The sequence below is a fragment of the Marmota monax genome, unplaced genomic scaffold, assembly GCF_021218885.2.
Source record: "Marmota monax isolate L192 unplaced genomic scaffold, Marmota_monax_Labrador192_F-V1.1 WCK01_AAM20220418_F8-fsc00224, whole genome shotgun sequence".
NCBI classification, from domain to species: domain Eukaryota; kingdom Metazoa; phylum Chordata; class Mammalia; order Rodentia; family Sciuridae; genus Marmota; species Marmota monax.
The window spans coordinates 322,186-339,466 of record NW_026693937.1 but is presented as its reverse complement, the minus strand read 5'-3'; the positions used below and the strand labels follow the sequence as shown (position 1 = coordinate 339,466).

Sequence of the window (17,281 nt, the reverse complement as noted above, 5' to 3'; positions counted from 1 at the left end):
ATGTTCATTTTTGAATAATGAACTTGAGCCAGATGTGGTAGTGCATTCCTGTAATTCCAGCAACTTGGGAGGCTGAGGCAGGAGGATCACAAGTTCAAATCTAGTCTGAACAACTTAACAAGACTCTGTCTCAAAATAAAAATAAAAAGGGATGGGAGAGAACTGGCCTACCAGCTGGCCCTGGGTTTGATTTTCTGCACCACCACAAAACAAACTCTACCTTCAAAAACATGATGTTATCAAGCAAACCGCAAGATAATGCCTTCATTTCATATTTATTACATTTGCCTGCCTTCATTCACTGTTGAGAAGTTCATTGTTTAATAGTCTAGACCAAATAGTCAGAAAATCTTAAACTTATCAATTTATTTTTAAATGGATTTTTTTTTAAATGTGTGTGATGCTGAGGATCAAATCTAGGGTCTTATGCATGCTAGGCAAGCACACTACCACTGAACTATGTCCACAGCCCAATTAAAACATTTTTTGGTGCTGAGGTGGGATTGGATCCAGAGTCTAACATATGCTAAGCATGTTTCTATACCACTGACTGAACCCCAAGCCCCTCAGGCAGGGTTTTCACTTTTTCAAATGTCAGATTCACTAGGTTTCTGGGAACCAGTGCTCAGGAGCCTCTAGAGCGCCCCCACTCCCAACACACTTAATATTAATTTTTCTCTTCCCTGGAGGCTTCAGTCAAACAGAACAACTATCTCCACCAGCCAGAAGCAGCAGTTTCTTACCCAGCTTTGATGCACACAAGAGAATCTGGGTGTGTGTCTTTAAAATCTAGCTCTAACTTGAAATATACCATGAAAACCATCTAGCCAGGTTTGAGTCACAGATTCATCTATGACCAATCAAGTGGACCAGGTGGGTAGGGTACCATGGTTGATCTCAACTAGACCAAGTTCCTACTTGTAGCCAATCTACCATGAGTTACAGAAGAACATGGAGACTCCCCTTCGTGGACCCCTTCCTCTCAAGGGAGAAGGAATATTTCTCAGGGGAGTTGTCATGGGGAGAGAGCCATCTCCAAAAACAGGGCAGGTACTAATGTATAGGATATGCTAACCACTGGTGATCACACAACTTCTTTCCAGATTTCCCTTCCTCCCACATCACCCCCTCCTAATACTCATAACAAATGCTGGCTATCTTTTCCCCCCATAGTTACCAGGGATTCTATTTAAATTCAGTGACTCTGCTGGAAATAGTATCATTATTATTTTCTGGAACTTCTGAGCTTTATAGTGAGTACATACTGTGCAGGCCCGTGGAACCTTCTTATAAAAAGTCACCTGAACTAAAATCAGCATAGGTGCTCCTTTCTTCATGAATTATTTCACCTACAGTTGAGTTGCACATTATTTGACTTCCCTTTCCACACCTGTTGCCTGGTTCAGCCCTCTGCCACCTGGTGCTATTATTCTTCCTTTGATATTTAACAACTCTACTGCCCTTCAGGGTGGTATGGGGCCTCCAGCAATCCTATTGATGAGTCCACCTATTTGTAAAGAGTCATGGCTCTTACAGTGCTAGCACCTGGAAGGCCTGTAGCCATCAAACGGTCCAATACTTTATTTTGTAGGGGGAGAAAATGAGGCTAAAGGATTTGCTTAAAATCACCCAGTGTATTAGTAGTGGCAGAGCATGGCTAAAGTCTTGCTGTTTTCTAGTTCTTAATCCAGTATACTTTCAGGAACCAGAAACAGCCCCCAGTAAAATCAAATAAATAAATAGAGTGGTTGAGTATGTGTTTAACATGCTCAAGGCCTTGGGTTCAATCCCAGCACCAATAAAGAAAGCTAGCTATATAGTACTCAGGCCCTTTGACCAAAGCCCCTAGTGCCTAAAAATAAATAAATAAATAAATAAATAAATAAATAAAAATATATATATATATATATAAAATTATTATTTTTTTTTAAAGTAAACTCATCCCTTCTGTGAGACTGTGCCCTGCAGGGCCATCATCAAAACAGGCCTCCCTCTGCTTGTCAGGCAGATGAGTTGCCCTCATGCTCAGCAGGGAACACAACTAACACCTTACTGATGGTCTCACTGATGGGCTTTCAGGATGAATACTTTAGACTGGGAAATAAGCAATAGAAGTTTATTACTTACAGTTCTGGAAACTGAGAAGCCCAAGATCAAGGTGCCAGCAGATTTGGTGTCTGGCAAAGCTTAATTGTTTCCTAGATGGCACTTCTTGGAAACACTTTACATTTAGTCTCTTTTATATAAAAAGGCATTAATACCATTCTTAATAAATCAAATAAAAATTTCATTTTAACTGCTTAAAGATGTCCCCAAGTCTCTTCCAGTTTACCCTGTGATTAAATAAGTATTATAATTATTGTGGGAAAAATGGGAGACATCAAGTCCAGGAGTTCAGAAGGAAACCAGTCTAGGGAGATTCTGTAGATTGATGCTGATTAATATCCACTTTGAGAAAACGAGGGCTTGGGGGGTCCCCTTACTTGACATACAAGAAACCGAGACCCTATAGCATGATAGAGCAGGAGCTGCTAGGAGGAACAGAACTCAAAAGCATGTTTTATGGGCTTTAAGCTTATCATTATAGAAGCAACAAATGCACACAGTTTAAAAAATCCAATAGCACTACAAGGCTTGTAACAACAGCAGCAACAAAATAGTTCCTTGCTTCACTTGTTGCCTTCATCTGAAAGACAATCGCAAATCATTTTCCTTAAATGTTTTTTCAGATTTCATGTCTGCTTTTTAGAAGTCCGATAAATTCTGATGACTTCTCTCGAAGGTGGCCCGTGTCTTTCTGCTTGGCAGCTTTGGGGATCTTCCCTGTATCCCTGGAGTTCTGAAATGTCTGATTTCATTTACTGTGTGGGGCACTCAGGGAGCCCTTATAATATAATGTGGAAACTGATATACTTCAGTTCTGGGATTCTATCTTGACTTAGTGTCTTTATTTTCTCTTTTTGAGACTCTCATTTAGCTGACATTTCTCTTATTTATTATCTTCAACAATTAGCTGCACCTCTTGGATTTGTGTCCACTTTTTGTACCTTTTTTTTTTCATTTTTCCTACTTATCAATTTTTGTCTCTGATAGATTTCCTCAACTTCATCTTTTAACTGACCCATTAAATCTTTTAAAAAAATTTTTAGACGTTGATGGACCTTTATTTTGTTCATTTATTTATATGTGGTGCAGAGGATCAAACCTAGTGTTTCACCCATGCTAAGCAATTGCTCTACCACTGAGCCCAACCCCAGCTCCCAATTAAATTATTTTCTGTCATTTTATTTGTTAACCTCCATGAGTTATTTCTTATTCTCTGAATGTTCTAAGAAGCATCCTGAGATGTGTGTGTGTATATATATATATATAGATATATAGATATATATATAGATATATATATATATACACACACATATATAAAATACATATATATATTCCTGAGTTATATTTACATACATGCATATATAAATATACATACACCAATACACGTATATATATTCACATACATATATATTTTGAAATTTATTTTAAACTAATAAAAACAAAAATAGTATGTATTTATTGAACACTACGTGATGTTTAGCTCAGGTTACATGTATTTATCTCCTCAAACATTTACCATATCTTTATGGGGAAAATATTCAAAATCTATTCTTCTAGCTTCTGATGTGTATATTTTTAAAATTATCATTATTTTATTTTTTTGCACTGCTGGGAATTGAACCCAGGCTTGAGCATGCTAGGCATGTGCTCTACCACTGAGCTGTGTTTCCACCCCCAAATTATCATTTTAGAGCGAGTGAAATATCTCACTTCAATATGATAGTAGCTTTATTTTTTTCTCTCCCTGCACTGTCTCTGTTTCTTCTAAGTTCTCCTTTTTCCCCCATTTGTTTGTCTGGGTCTGTTGAAGGATTCCAACAAGAGCCTGGAATATTCAATGGCTCTTGTTGGTTGGTAGGCATTTATGAGAGATGCCCAAAGCTAGTTTGAAAGTGTTGAGTACACACGAGGGGTTAAGACAGGTGGGCCGCACTACGTGCATGGCACTGAGAGACACAGATCTGCTTCTGTACAGGTTTTTCTCTTGAACTGACAGTTTCCCAGGAGGCCACTCTTCCACACTCCTACCTGGGGACGGAAGCTGGGAAGGTATAAACCTTTTTCAGGATCTTCCAGTCAAGTTGGGACAGGGAAATGGGGGAGGGGTGGTGCATTCAGTATCCAGGTATTGGATGACTCCATACCCCTAATGTCAGTAAATCATCTGTTTTTTGTCCTGTGTGGACCCAGAGTTCTAAGCCCTGATCCTTTCCTGACTAACCTCTCAGTCACCTTCCTCCTCACCTCCTCAGGCAAGCCTTCAGTCTTCCTGTTTTCAGCCCCGCCCAAATCTCCACCTCCTCTCACCCTTTTGACAGGTTCCTGGTGATCTAATCCCTAAGGCTGTCTAGGTTTTGGAGATGCAAAACAGCTGCTTTGCTCCCAACTCAGCCAGGTTGAGGAGATTTGTTTCCACTTATTTATTACATGTGTTTCTCAAACATTTAAAATTTCTGTTGGCAGTTGATGTTTTCACATTCTCTTTGTCTTGAGTGTTTATGTCCCTTCTTCTCATTTATTGTCACTTTAGTGGAGGGTTAAGAGGCAGCTGGGATAACATTATGTGTTCAATTGATCTTAATTAACTGGGATCTCCATGTGCCTCCTTTGAACTCCACCTTCCAGCTTTCTGTGTTTTCTCTGTCCCTGTCTTCTTCCTTCCTTCCCCTTTCCCTCCCTTACTCCTTCCCTCTTTCCCTCCCCCTCATCCCCTTCTTTCTTGTCCTTCTTTCCCCCTCTTCGTCTTCCCTCTCTCTCCATCTTTCAGGATGCCTTTCCTTCTTCCCTACTTAAAGGGCATTAGGAAGACTGATGTTCTCTGCTTTTAAAAAATGTTTTGAATATAAATAGCACCTTGGAATCTGGCTTTAATTTGAACATGCCACGTTTCTGCAATAGACTCAGAAATACCAACAACTCCAGAATCTGTGCTCCCTAATCTTTTCCCTCTGTGCATTAACTGAAAAAAAATTCTCTTTGGTATTTCTAGGAAGAAGAATATAGGCATTTTATCCATTTTGGGTCTGGCTACTCCTGTTCAGAGTTTGGATTTTGGAACCTTAACCCATAGAACAGAGGAAAGAGGACAAAGAGTAACTTTTGACCAAAAAAGGAAACAAGTCCAGGGTAAGGGTGAGACCAAGAACTAATTAATTGATGAATTAATTCAACAGATAAATACTGAATATCTACTGTATTCCAGGTATTATCCTAGGTAGAGGGGCTATAAAATGAATAAGACATTTAGAGTGGTGTTATTTGTGTAAATACACATACCTACTGTATGTCAGGCACTATATTAGACACTCTGACTTTATTTATTTTTCACAATGGCATTGTGTGTTAGTCATTATTGCATCTATTTTAATGAAAGAAAACTGCCCCAATAGAGGAATGCACAAGTACTGTGAAGCCATTGGTCTTCATGTCTGTTTTGGTGCCATACCATGCTGTTTTTGTTACTATAGCTTGGTAGTATAATTTAAGGTCTGGTATTGTGATGCCTCCTGCATCACTTTTTGTGCTAAGGATTGCTTTGGCTAATCTGGGCCTTATATTTTTCCAGACGAATTTCATGATAGACATGAAGACCAATGAAGCAGAATAGAAGACACGGAGACACAACCAAATAAATACAGTTATCTCATCTTAGACAAAGACACCATAAGCATATGGAGAAAAGATGGCCTCTTCAACAAATGGTGCTGGGAAAACTGGAAATCATATGTAATAGAATGAAATTGAACCCTATATATCTCACCCTGCACAAAACTCAACTCTAAGTGGATCAAAGATTTAGGCATTAGACCAGAGATTCTGCACTTACTAGAAGAAAAAGTAGGCCCAACTCTCCAACATGTTGGCCTGGGAACCAAATTCCTCAACAAACTCCTAATGCCAAGAAGTAAAATCAAGAATCAATAAATGGGATGGTATCAATCTGAAAAGCTTCTTCCCAGCAAAGGAAACGACCAGGAATGTGTACAGAGATCCTACAGATTTGGAAAAATCTTCACCTCCAGTACATATACAAAGAACTAAAAAAACTTAACACCAGGAAAATAAATGACTCAATCAATAAATAGGCAAAAGAACTGAACAACAAACACTTCACAGAAGAAATTTGAATGATCAAAAAATATAAGAAAAAATGTTCAATATCTCTAGCAATTAGGGAAATGTAAATTATTCCAGTCAGAATGTCAGTTATAAAGAATAAAAGTAACAAAAATGTTGGTGAGGATGTGGGGAGTAATGTACTCTTATATACATTGTTGGTTGGACTGCAAATTGGAGCAACCACTATGGAAAGCCATATGGAGATTCATTAGAAAACGTGGAATGGAACCATCATTTGACCTAGTTATCCCACTCCTCAGTTTATACCCAGAGAACTTAAAATCAGCATACTACAATGATTCAGCCACATCCATATTTATAGCAACTCAACTCACAATAGCCAAACTATGGAAACAATCTAGGTGTCCTTCAATGGATGAATGGGTAAAGAAAATGTGGTATATATAGAGAATGAAATATTGGTCAGCCATAGAGAAGAATGAAATTATGGCATTTTCCAGTAAATGGGGAGCTGGAGACTATCATGATAAGTGAAATAAGCCAATCCCCCCCAAAAAACAAAGACCAAATGTTCTCTCTGATTTGTGGATGCTAACCCCAAATAGAGGAGGTTGGGGAGGAGAATAATAGAAATAGATTGGACTGGACAGGGTGTAACAGAGGGAGGGGAGGGAAGAGGGGAATAGGAAGGACAGTAGAATTAAATGGTCATAACTATCCTAGCCTTCTAACTCCACATTATGTATAAAAGTGGGAACCTAATAGAATAAGTTATACTTTATGTTTGTATATTCTGCCAAAATACATTCTATTGTCATGTATAACTAAAAATAAATAAAATAAAGTACTGTGAAACCAAAGAGATGAGTTTTTGTTGTTGTTTTTTTTTTTTTGGCTGAGCATCACAGGAGGTTACCCTCTGTGGGCTCAGTGGTCTAGTCTCTGCAGAAGTCAAGGTAGAGGCTCTATCTGTTACAGGGGAACCTGCCTGAAACTGGCTCTTCATCCTTGGTCAGTTACCCTTATCTCCTCCCTCTGCTCCAAACCACAGAAAACTCTTAGACATGCAGTGCTTTTCCTTTTTCTTACTTTATCCTCCTCCTTTCCTTTTTCTTGTTAGTAACAAAAATGTACCAGTGTTTCAAGACACTGGCTCAGGAAGGACCAAGAAACCCGTTGGGGATGGGACTTGCTGGGGTGGGCAGGTCCAAAGATTTTTTTTTTTTTTTTTAAGAAAGGAAGATCCTGTTTCCCAGAGGACAGCCAGGCGAATCACATGGGTGAGCTGGGGAGAGGAAAAGCACACACACCCCACTCTCTGAACTTCATCAGTTTTTTTAAGCTCTAGTCTTTGAAACAGGAACTTGGCTTGTGTCTCCTGAACCAAAAGCACACATTTTGCCTTCCTCTTTTGTGCAGTCACCTTGTCCTTTGTCACTGTCAGGGGAGGTGGCTGCCACTGGCTGCTACAGAGCTGCCTACCTTTGTGCAGAGAGCCCGGTTCTTCCAAAGCCAGGGGTTGGGTAAGTGGAGGCCCCCTGGGGGGCTCTGGTCACTTTGGTTATCCTAAGAACTGGGTAGAGAAGGTTGCTGGGGGGTGAGGGATCTGAATTGCCTAGTATTGAGAAAAGGAGGTGGTGGGGTTGGGGGCAGGAGGCAGACTGGGATTTTGCCAAATTACAGATGAAGCCAATGAGATCCAGAACAATCCCCAAAGGAGGGCCCTCCCACACCCACAGGAAGGCCAAAAAAAGGCTTGAAATTCAAATTATTTTTGGTGCCTGGGAGATGAGAGGAGAGTGAGAGAGGGCAGTGGTAGTAAGTAGGAACTGAAGGGGGAAGGGAAGGGGAAAAAAAGGGAAGGTTCAGTCTGTACTTTTCCTAAGGAACAGCTCATAAGAGCACCAAACATGAGAAATATAGTTGGATGATTTGAATAATACTTTAAAATTTTGTATCTGTGGAGTAGACTATACAGAAGAATATTCACAAATTTTGTATCAATTTAGTTTCTGTGCTTAAAGAAATCTCTGCTCCCCCTCCTTTTTTAACTTCTACTTGTTTGGATGCTGGAGATGGAACGTAGGGCCTCAAGCATGCTAAGCACGCACTCTATCATTGAGTTACATTCTGGCCCCACAATGTCTATTTTTTTACTTACTTATTATTTTGAAAATAATTATTTATTGTTTTTGAACATGGGGATTTGAACTCAGGGCCTCACACATGCTAGGTAAGCATTCTACCACTGAACTACACCCTAGCCCTACACAATTGTTTTATTTTTTATTAACATGTATTAATTATACAGAATAATGGGTTTCAGTGTGATACTTAGACACGTGCATTCAGGGTGCACTGAACAAATCCAACTTCCCTTTCCCTACCCTCCTCCACACATACCCTTCCCAATCTCTAGTAATCACTATTCTACATTCGGGTCAATCTCTTTTAGTTTCTACATATGAGAAAGAGCATGTGGTTCTGGTCTTTTTGTGTCTGGCTTATTTGATTTACCAATAATGTCCCCTAGTTCCACCCATTTTGTTGCAAATGACAGGATTTCATTCCTCATTGAACCCAGGGTCTTATGCATGCAAGGCAAGTGCTCCACCCCTGAGCTACATCTCCAACCCACAGCCCCTGTTTCTGAGATGACAGGACAGAGGGGTTTTGTCCACACTGTACCCATTTGCTCCCTCTGCTTCTCTTAAGCCCTTTTGATTGTGCTGGTTTCTATAAAAGTCCTTCTTCTTTCATGATGTCATGTTTTTGTTGCTTCTGCTTCCATTTTTGCTTTTGGTAAGAAAGATGGAGAACAGGTGGTGGGGGGACATAAAAATGGACAGTACTGATGAAAGGTAAGAAAGTAATACTGCATTTGAGAATTAGGTAGAGGGAGACGGGAAAGCTCCCTTGGTCAGGTTCTTTATCCTGTTTAGGTCTCAGTTTTTCTCACCTTTAAAAAAGAATTATGTGGATTAGATAGGCTTGCCAGGTAGATACTGGACACCCAGTTAAATGTGAATTTCAGACAAAGAGCAAATAACTAAAAATCTGAATTACAATTCCATGCATTTAAAGTAGTTCCTTTTAAACCACCTTCTGCCAATGGTGTTTCAATAGCGGGTAAGCAGAGAGCACAATGTTTTAGTGGAATCAGTGTCTAGATCTGCCTGAGATAAAGCGGGGGCTGGTTTTACACTGGGTCTCCGCTCTCCCATCTCCCCTTGCACACTAGGCCTCTCTCTGGTTTATAAAAAGAAAAGAGAGAAAGAAAGCCAGGCGTTGCCCTGGGTTGTAAAAACCTCCAGGATCAAGATAAGGGACAATTAGAAATATCTGTGTTTTGAGAAAGTAAAAGGCTTTTATAACTGAGACAAATCATTTCATCATTTATTGCTTTCCATAAAGCTGGTCCACTGATAGATCAGCAGAATAATCTTTGTTTATAAGACATACTTTACTTTTTTAAGAACAGTTTTGGGTTTGCAGCACAATATAAAGTAGGGAGAATTCCTATATATCTTTTGCCCCAACACATGCACAGCCTCCCCCATGGAATAATTTTTGGAAGAAGATAACTGATTGATATCTGTCATGTAACATGAAGGAGGTCTAAGAATTGAATGGCACTGCTAAGCAAGGTGCTGCTGAAAAGCAAATTTCAGGTTCCTGGGCAAAGGTAGACTGGCCAGAGACCTTCACATAGGACTTGCATCCATGAGGGATTTAGTTATTCCCGGCTCCCTTCTGAAGACATAAACCCTTTTAGGTTATGTTCCCTTTTTCCTTCCCTTTTTCCCTTCCTGGACATCCTTATAACAAAAATTCTTCCAGTTCTATCTATTTATTAATATGAACAAGGTTTCTCAGAGCATCAGAAAAATGAGAAATAGGAATAGTATGGATACTAAACTCATTCTTTCAATGAGTAATGTTAGTGGATGGATACTTAAACTCATTACATATATCTGTATATGTAAATACATAATATCCCTACATTTAAAATTTCATCTTTATCCATCTCATTAAGGAAATAATTTCCAATACTATTTTACTGTTTCATGCTCAAAGATCAATAAAATATATATTTATCTTATTATTCATAATTGTCATGATGGCTTAGTCTCAAAAAATGTTTTAACACTGAAAGCCTTATGGGTACAGGATAATTTTTAAATTGTAAAATCAATTTACATATGCATTTTTGTTTCAGAAAAATGGCAGGGCAATCAATGAAAGATGTCCAAGCATCAAAATATCTGACATTTTAATATAATTCTTTAGAGAAAAGTGTACTTCAAGGAGGAAAGGGAATGATTTAACATTTTTGGCTGTCAAAGAATTACTTGTTCATTTTTAAAAATGAATGATGGTATCAAATGACTATGGTACTTATATTCTAATGGGTACATTTATCAGAGTGATACAACAGTTTTATTTTAAAACTCGCCATGCTAACAATCCGCAAAATACATCCTTTACAAACACTGAAGTCTACCATTAGAAGATGTGAACGCCAACATAAACATATGTGAAGGCACACATAGTTTTTCAGCATTTTTTACTGGATGTAGGTAAGAAAAAATTTGAAGAACACTGCTTGATACCCTTCTCTTACTGACATTCTTACTCATAACTACTCATTTCCTGTATTTCAGAACCTTTATGACTTTGAACAATAGAAAGGTAGGCACCATCACACCTCCAATCTCAGGGAATTCCTAACCTAAAGTTCTTTGTACCTCACCATGCCACCCATCTACTCTGAATTGGGTGGTAGTTACAGGGTCATAGTACAAGAGCTTAAATTGGAGTAACGAAAATAAACCAGCCCCTAGACCTCATGGCTGAACTATTTCAAGAATATGTTGTTACATTTCAGTGGCCATGATTTGACTCATAGTGTACTCAGGAACATATAATTACAAGCTTTATTCTAACGAACTTCTGCAATGCTTGCTTGTCACCTCCTGCATGTAGGGGAGAGCTGTAAAAGAGTTTTACAGTAACTGGAATGATCTAATCAACCCCGATGTGTATCCTCAGGGAAGCGACTTTCTTGAATACCAGATGGGGTTCTGGTGGAGTTTCTCCAAGTATTTATTTTTAAGGAAGGCAGACAAATGGTTGGAAGTGGCTACATGCCCAAAGGGCAATGGGAATGTTCATGGGGCATCTCTGTAATAGGGACTGTAGCAGTAGAAGTGGGAGAGGAATGAAGCATTGCTTTTCATCACTAAAAAATAATTAGTTCACCCCAATTTAAGTATAGGTGTTCTTTAGTGTTCTTGGGAGATTAGTTCCAGAATTATCCTCAGATACCAAGGTCCCTGAATGCTTGAGTCCCTGATGTGAAATGGCATAGTATTTGTATATAACCTACAACTTCCCATATACTTTAAACCATCTCTAGATTACTGATAACACATAATATGATCTAAATGCTATGGAAGTATTTGTTAAATTGTATAGTTTAAGGAATTATGAAGAAGAAAGTCTGTGTATGTTCAGTACAGACAGAATTTAAAAATATTTTTTCAGTGCATAGTTGGTCGAATTCACAAAGAAGTTGCAGACATGGAAGGCCGACTGTACTGTTAGCAACAATATTGGAAACTGTGCTTAATCAGTTCTGAAGTTTATAAGTAATGATGCCTCAGTTACCTAGGGTTAAAGAAATATGTTTCTCTGCAAGTTACTTTTTTTTTTCAGCTTTCCCAAAGAGGTTTTATTTTTTATTTATTTTTATTTTTTTATTATTAGTTGTTCAAAACATTACAAAGCTCTTGACATCATATTTCATACATTTGATTCAAGCAGATTATGAACTCCCATTTTTACCCCGTATACATATTGAAGATTCACATCGGTTACACATCCACTTTTTTACATACTGCCATACTAGTGTCTGTTGTATTCTACTGCCTTTCCTATCCTCTACTATTCCCCCTCCCCTCCCATCTTCTCTCTCTACCCCATCTACTGTAATTCATTTCTCTCTCTGTTTTTTTTCCCCTTTCCCCTCACTTCCTCTTATATGTAATTTTGTATAACAATGAGGGTCTCCTTCCTTTACCATGCAATTTCCCTTCTCTCTCTTTCCCTCCCACCTCTCGTCCCTGTTTAATGGTGATCTTCTTCTCATGCTCTTCGTCCCTATTCTGTTCTTAGTTGCTCTCCTTATATCAAAGATGACATTTAGCATTTGTTTTTTGGGGATTGACTAGCTTCACTTAGCATAATCTGCTCTAGTGCCATCCATTTCCCTGCAAATTCCATGATTTTGTCATTTTTTAGTGCAGAGTAATACTCTATTGTGTATAAATGCCACATTTTTTTTATCCATTCATCTATTGAAGGGCATCTAGGTTGGTTCCACAGTCTAGCTATTATGAATTGTGCTGCTATGAACATCGTTGTAGCAGTATCCCTATAGTACGCTCTTTTAAGGTCTTTAGGGAATAGTCCAAGAAGGGGTATAGCTGGGTCAAATGGTGGTTCCATTCCCAGCTTTCCAAGGAATCTGCAAGTACTTTTAAAAAACTGATTACTTCTACTTAAGCACAAAACTCACAATTCTTTTAGCTTTAAAATGCTTTTTAAAAATCAATCTTTTAATTTAGAAATAATTATAGTTTCGTATTCAATTATATGAAATCATTCAGGGCAGGGGGGTGTAGTTTGGTGTTAGAGGACTTGCCTAGGAGTGAGACCCTGGGTTTCATCTCTAGCACTGGGGGAGGAAAAAAGACTCAGAGAGGTCCTATGCACCCTTTGCCCAATTTCCTCCAGTGGGATTACCTTGCAAATGATAGTATGATATCACATCCAGCTAAGACACAGAACATGTCCATCAGCACAGAGATCCCTGTGTGCTTTGGTAGCCATACCCACTCCCCATACCTTTTAGCCCTTTCTTAACCCTTGGTAAATACTATTTAGTCTCTATTTCACCATTTCAAGTGTTATATAAATGGAATCATGTAACATGTGACCTTTTGATTGTTTTTCATTCAGCATAATTCTCTGACTATTCATCCAGGTTGTTGTATAGTTCCCTTCTATAGCTGAGTAGTATTTCACGGTATGGGTATACATTTTGTCTAATTATCCAAGAGTTGAAGGACATGTGGGTTGTTTATGATTTGGGATTATTATGACTAAAGCTTCCAGAAACATTCAGTTACAGGTTTTTATGTGACCATAGGCCCTCATTTCTCTGGACTAATTCCCAAGTGTGCAATTGCTGGGTCATATGATAGTTGTATGTTTCATTTTTAAAAGAAATTGATAAAATTTTCCAGAAAACTATATTCTTTTATATTTCTACCTGCAATAGGCCATGATCCAGTTTATCTGCATCCTCTCCAGCATCTGGTATTGTCATTATTTTTTATTTTAGCCATTCTATAGATGTGATTACCTCATTGTGGTTTTTCTCATCATAGTACAATATTTTTAATTTATACGATTTTACATTTCACAAACTTTTTATATCATCCTTATGAACATCAATTAAGATCATTTTTATTAAGAAAAATACACAATGCACACAATATAAAACACAAAAAGAGCATGGGTGAATCATGAAATCTGCTCTTGTTACCTCATGGGTGATCTCCTTCCCAGAGACCGCCACTCCTACCAGCAAAACCACATGAAACAGTTCACCAGAAAACAAGGGCCACTTTGAAAATAAAAAAGATTTAAAAACACTGCCTACTATGCTGACCACTCAGATAATTATGCAGAGCATTTTTAGGTTACATCCTTGCAAAACTGAATATTTGTTATCAAACACACAAAAATGATCTCTGAGAACGATATGATTGGGGAAAATAGGGGATAGCTGCTTTTCGCTGTTTATCTTTTGTAACTTTGTCCTTTATGCTGTATGTATATGTATTAATTAGCCTGTTTTCTGTTGCTATAACTGAATATTACAGACTGAATAAATGACAAAGAATAAAAGTTCATTAAGTTCATGATTCTGGAGACCGGAAGGTCCTTATTGAGGGGCCACATCTGATTAAGACCTTCTTACTGGTGAGTCCCAAGGCAGCCCAGGGCATCACATAGCAAGAGAGGCACATACCTACAAGAGACAGAGCTAAACTGGCTTTTATAATAGATCTACTATCAAGATAACCCATGAATTCATTAAGTCATTAATGAATTCATCTAGTCATGAGAACTCTTCTCAGTCACCTCTTAAAGGCCCTACCTCCTAATATCTCACAATGAGGATTAAATTCTAACACGAGTTTTGGTGAAAACATAGATAGAAGCATATATCTCCCATTAATAATAATGGAAGGGCATAATTCCACACATTCTTTTTGCTTTCCTTTGTTTTCTATGTTTTATAATGGTCTGCTTGTGTTTAGAATCAGTGATGTAAAACTTAGTGCGCTTCACTAATGTTCACAGGCATATACTGGGTATATTTTTGACTATGTTCACCCAGAAGTGTTTACTGATAGTAACCCCCATGTGGATTCAATGCTGAGGAAGTGAATTATGTAATCAGTCTGTGCAAAAATAAAGTCAAATATAGTGCTAAAACATGGTCAGGGATTCAAAAATCTAAGATACCTATTCATTCTCTCACTTTGATCTGGGAAGGCTTGGTTTTTCCCATAGAATCACAGGGTATTGCTGTGGATTCAGGAATCCTAGTGGTGCACTGCACTTATTCAATCTGACGGAAAAACAATGCCATCAGCATGAATCAATAGGAATGGTGCATTTGACCAGCAGACTGTTATTTCTGGAGACAGGATACACACTCAGTTCTGAGGTTTATGTTAGTGTCAGACTTAGCAATATAGCAATGTTTTCCAAACTTTGTTGCTAGGAAAAAAATTTGGCGTATATATGTATGGATGTATGTGTGTGTGTGTGTGTGTGTGTGTGTGTGTATACATATATATCTCCTGTTTATATTTTACATTTGATTTTAAATACACATTTCCAGGTGTTCACCAAAGTTTTATCTATTGTGATCTTACTTTATTCCTGTCCCTTAATGCTGTTTCTCTTATCCTATAAACAGAAATTTCCGAAGTGTCTTCCACTTCCCATATTTTCTCTACTCTCAAGGCTCTGAGAATTTGACCTAAGAGCTAGCCCTGGGGGTTTGGGGGTAGGGATCACTGCACAATGATTCAGAGTTCATGGATTCAGATCATGACTGGCTATGTGATTTTGAGACTGGCTTTCTCTCTTTACAACCTCAATTCTTCCACCTGTGAAAGAGTCTATTCCTCTGAGGGTATGAAAAAAGAAGTTAGTTCTTTGTAATGAAAGTTTCAGAATGAGATACAAAGATTTTAATCTAAAGGCACGATACTGAATATTTTATTTATTTATATTTTGTGATGCTATGGAACCCAAGGTCTTACTCATGCTAGAAAAGTGCTTGACCACAAAGCCGGGCCCCTTATACTGATTTTTAAAATTTAGCAGACATCCTCAGCACTTAATATGTGCTGCAAAAGCATTAATTCATTCATTTGATCACCAAACAATGGTATGTGATAGTCCTCTGTTATCACCGCCTTCCACATTTCATAGGAATATGCGAGGTAAAGTAACTGGTATCTGGTTATTCCGCTAATCAGTGACACAGACCAGAATGCTAGAGTGCAATTATTTGGCAGTCACTAACGATGGAATTGCTGCTTATTCACTTCTGATTGTGTCCCTTTCTTGCTCAAAAATCTTCAGTGGCTCTTGAAGTCTAAAGTAATAAATACAGAATGCTCAGCTTAACAATAAAGATCCTCCAACTACTTCCTTTCCTGTTCTGTTCCCCATGAAAATCCTTCCTACATCCTCCTGTGCTCCAGTTGGACCGGACAAACCCTAACCACAATTCCCTGGACAGATCCCACGCATCCATGCCTTGCCTTGAGAATCTCTTGATCTGGATTTCACCTAGTCTCATCCCCTCTTCACTTTTCCACATTTTACCTTTCCTTCAAGGTCCTTCTGGAATGCCATCTCCTGAAAACATTTTCTCAACTGTGCCTGGCTGATAATCTTCCCAGAGAATTCTCTCTCTTCCCTCCTCTCTGCCTGCATTAGTTTCTGGCTATTATGACAGTTATTTCTGGGACTACAGATGCCATATGCCCCTCACCTTAATAAAAGGAGGAGCCCCTTGAGGTACATTGTGATTTCTTTCTCCTAGAACTTTAAGATTTTATTAAAAATTTAAATCATCCTTCTTTTTAAAAATATTTTTTAGTTGTAGATGGTCACAATACATTTATTTATTTTTATGTGGTGCTGAGGATCAAACCCAGTGCCTCACATATGCAAGGCGCGTGCTTTACTACTGAGCCACAACCCCAGCCCCCTTCTTCTTTTTTTGGTAAATAAAATGTCTGTTTTTTGTTTAAAACAATAAATATTATAGAAAACACATCTGTTGGAAGTGAAATTTACTATTCTAACCTCTCCAACACTGCCCTAAGAGAATTGTGGTTAACAATTTGGAATGTACTCTTTTAGACCTTTTTCATGAATAAAGAGTTATAAGTAAAGACATGTAAGTAAATATTTATTTACAGAAAGAGGATTATATTATACATATAGCTTTGTAGCTTTTTTAACTTAAAATATTTAGTATTTTTAATATAGATAATCATCTGTCTCTTTTTGTGCTGAGGATTGAACCTGGGGCCTCATGCATGCTAAGCACATGCTCTATTACTGGACTACTTCCCAGGCTGATCTCATTCTCTCTCTCTCTCTTTTGGTACTAGAGATTGTACCTGGGGTGCTCTACTACTGAGCTACATCCCCTGCCCTTTTTATTTTGAGACATGGTCTTACCAAGCAGCTTAGGGCCGAGGTTGGCCTTGATCTTGCAACCCTCCTGTCTCAGCCTCCTGAGTCACTGGGACTACAGGCATGGGCCACCATGCCCAGCCTCATTTTCTTTTAACACTGGTATAGTATAAGAGTACATGGATGTTCCATTGTTTACCTATTCAGTCCCTTGTTCATGAGCATGAGAATGATCTCTATTTTTTATCATTATGAACAATGCTGCGGTGAATACATACATATACATAATAGT

General features: G+C 38.3%; 2 protein-coding genes across 2 annotated transcripts in view; both read left to right on the top strand.

Annotated features, from left to right (window-relative positions):
• Positions 1-7,048, top strand: part of Tacc1 (transforming acidic coiled-coil containing protein 1) — a 160,599-nt gene extending 153,551 nt beyond the window's left edge. The window contains exons 16-17 of the transcript XR_009228570.1: positions 5,096-5,232; positions 5,672-7,048. The gene's annotated coding sequence lies outside the window, so the exon portion shown is untranslated. The remainder of the gene's footprint in view (positions 1-5,095; positions 5,233-5,671) is intronic.
• Positions 7,049-7,558: 510 nt separating this feature from the next.
• The window catches only part of Plekha2 (pleckstrin homology domain containing A2), an 84,291-nt gene continuing 74,568 nt past the window's right edge, over positions 7,559-17,281 (top strand). Inside the window, exon 1 of the mRNA XM_046463832.2 lies at positions 7,559-7,709. The gene's annotated coding sequence lies outside the window, so the exon portion shown is untranslated. The remainder of the gene's footprint in view (positions 7,710-17,281) is intronic.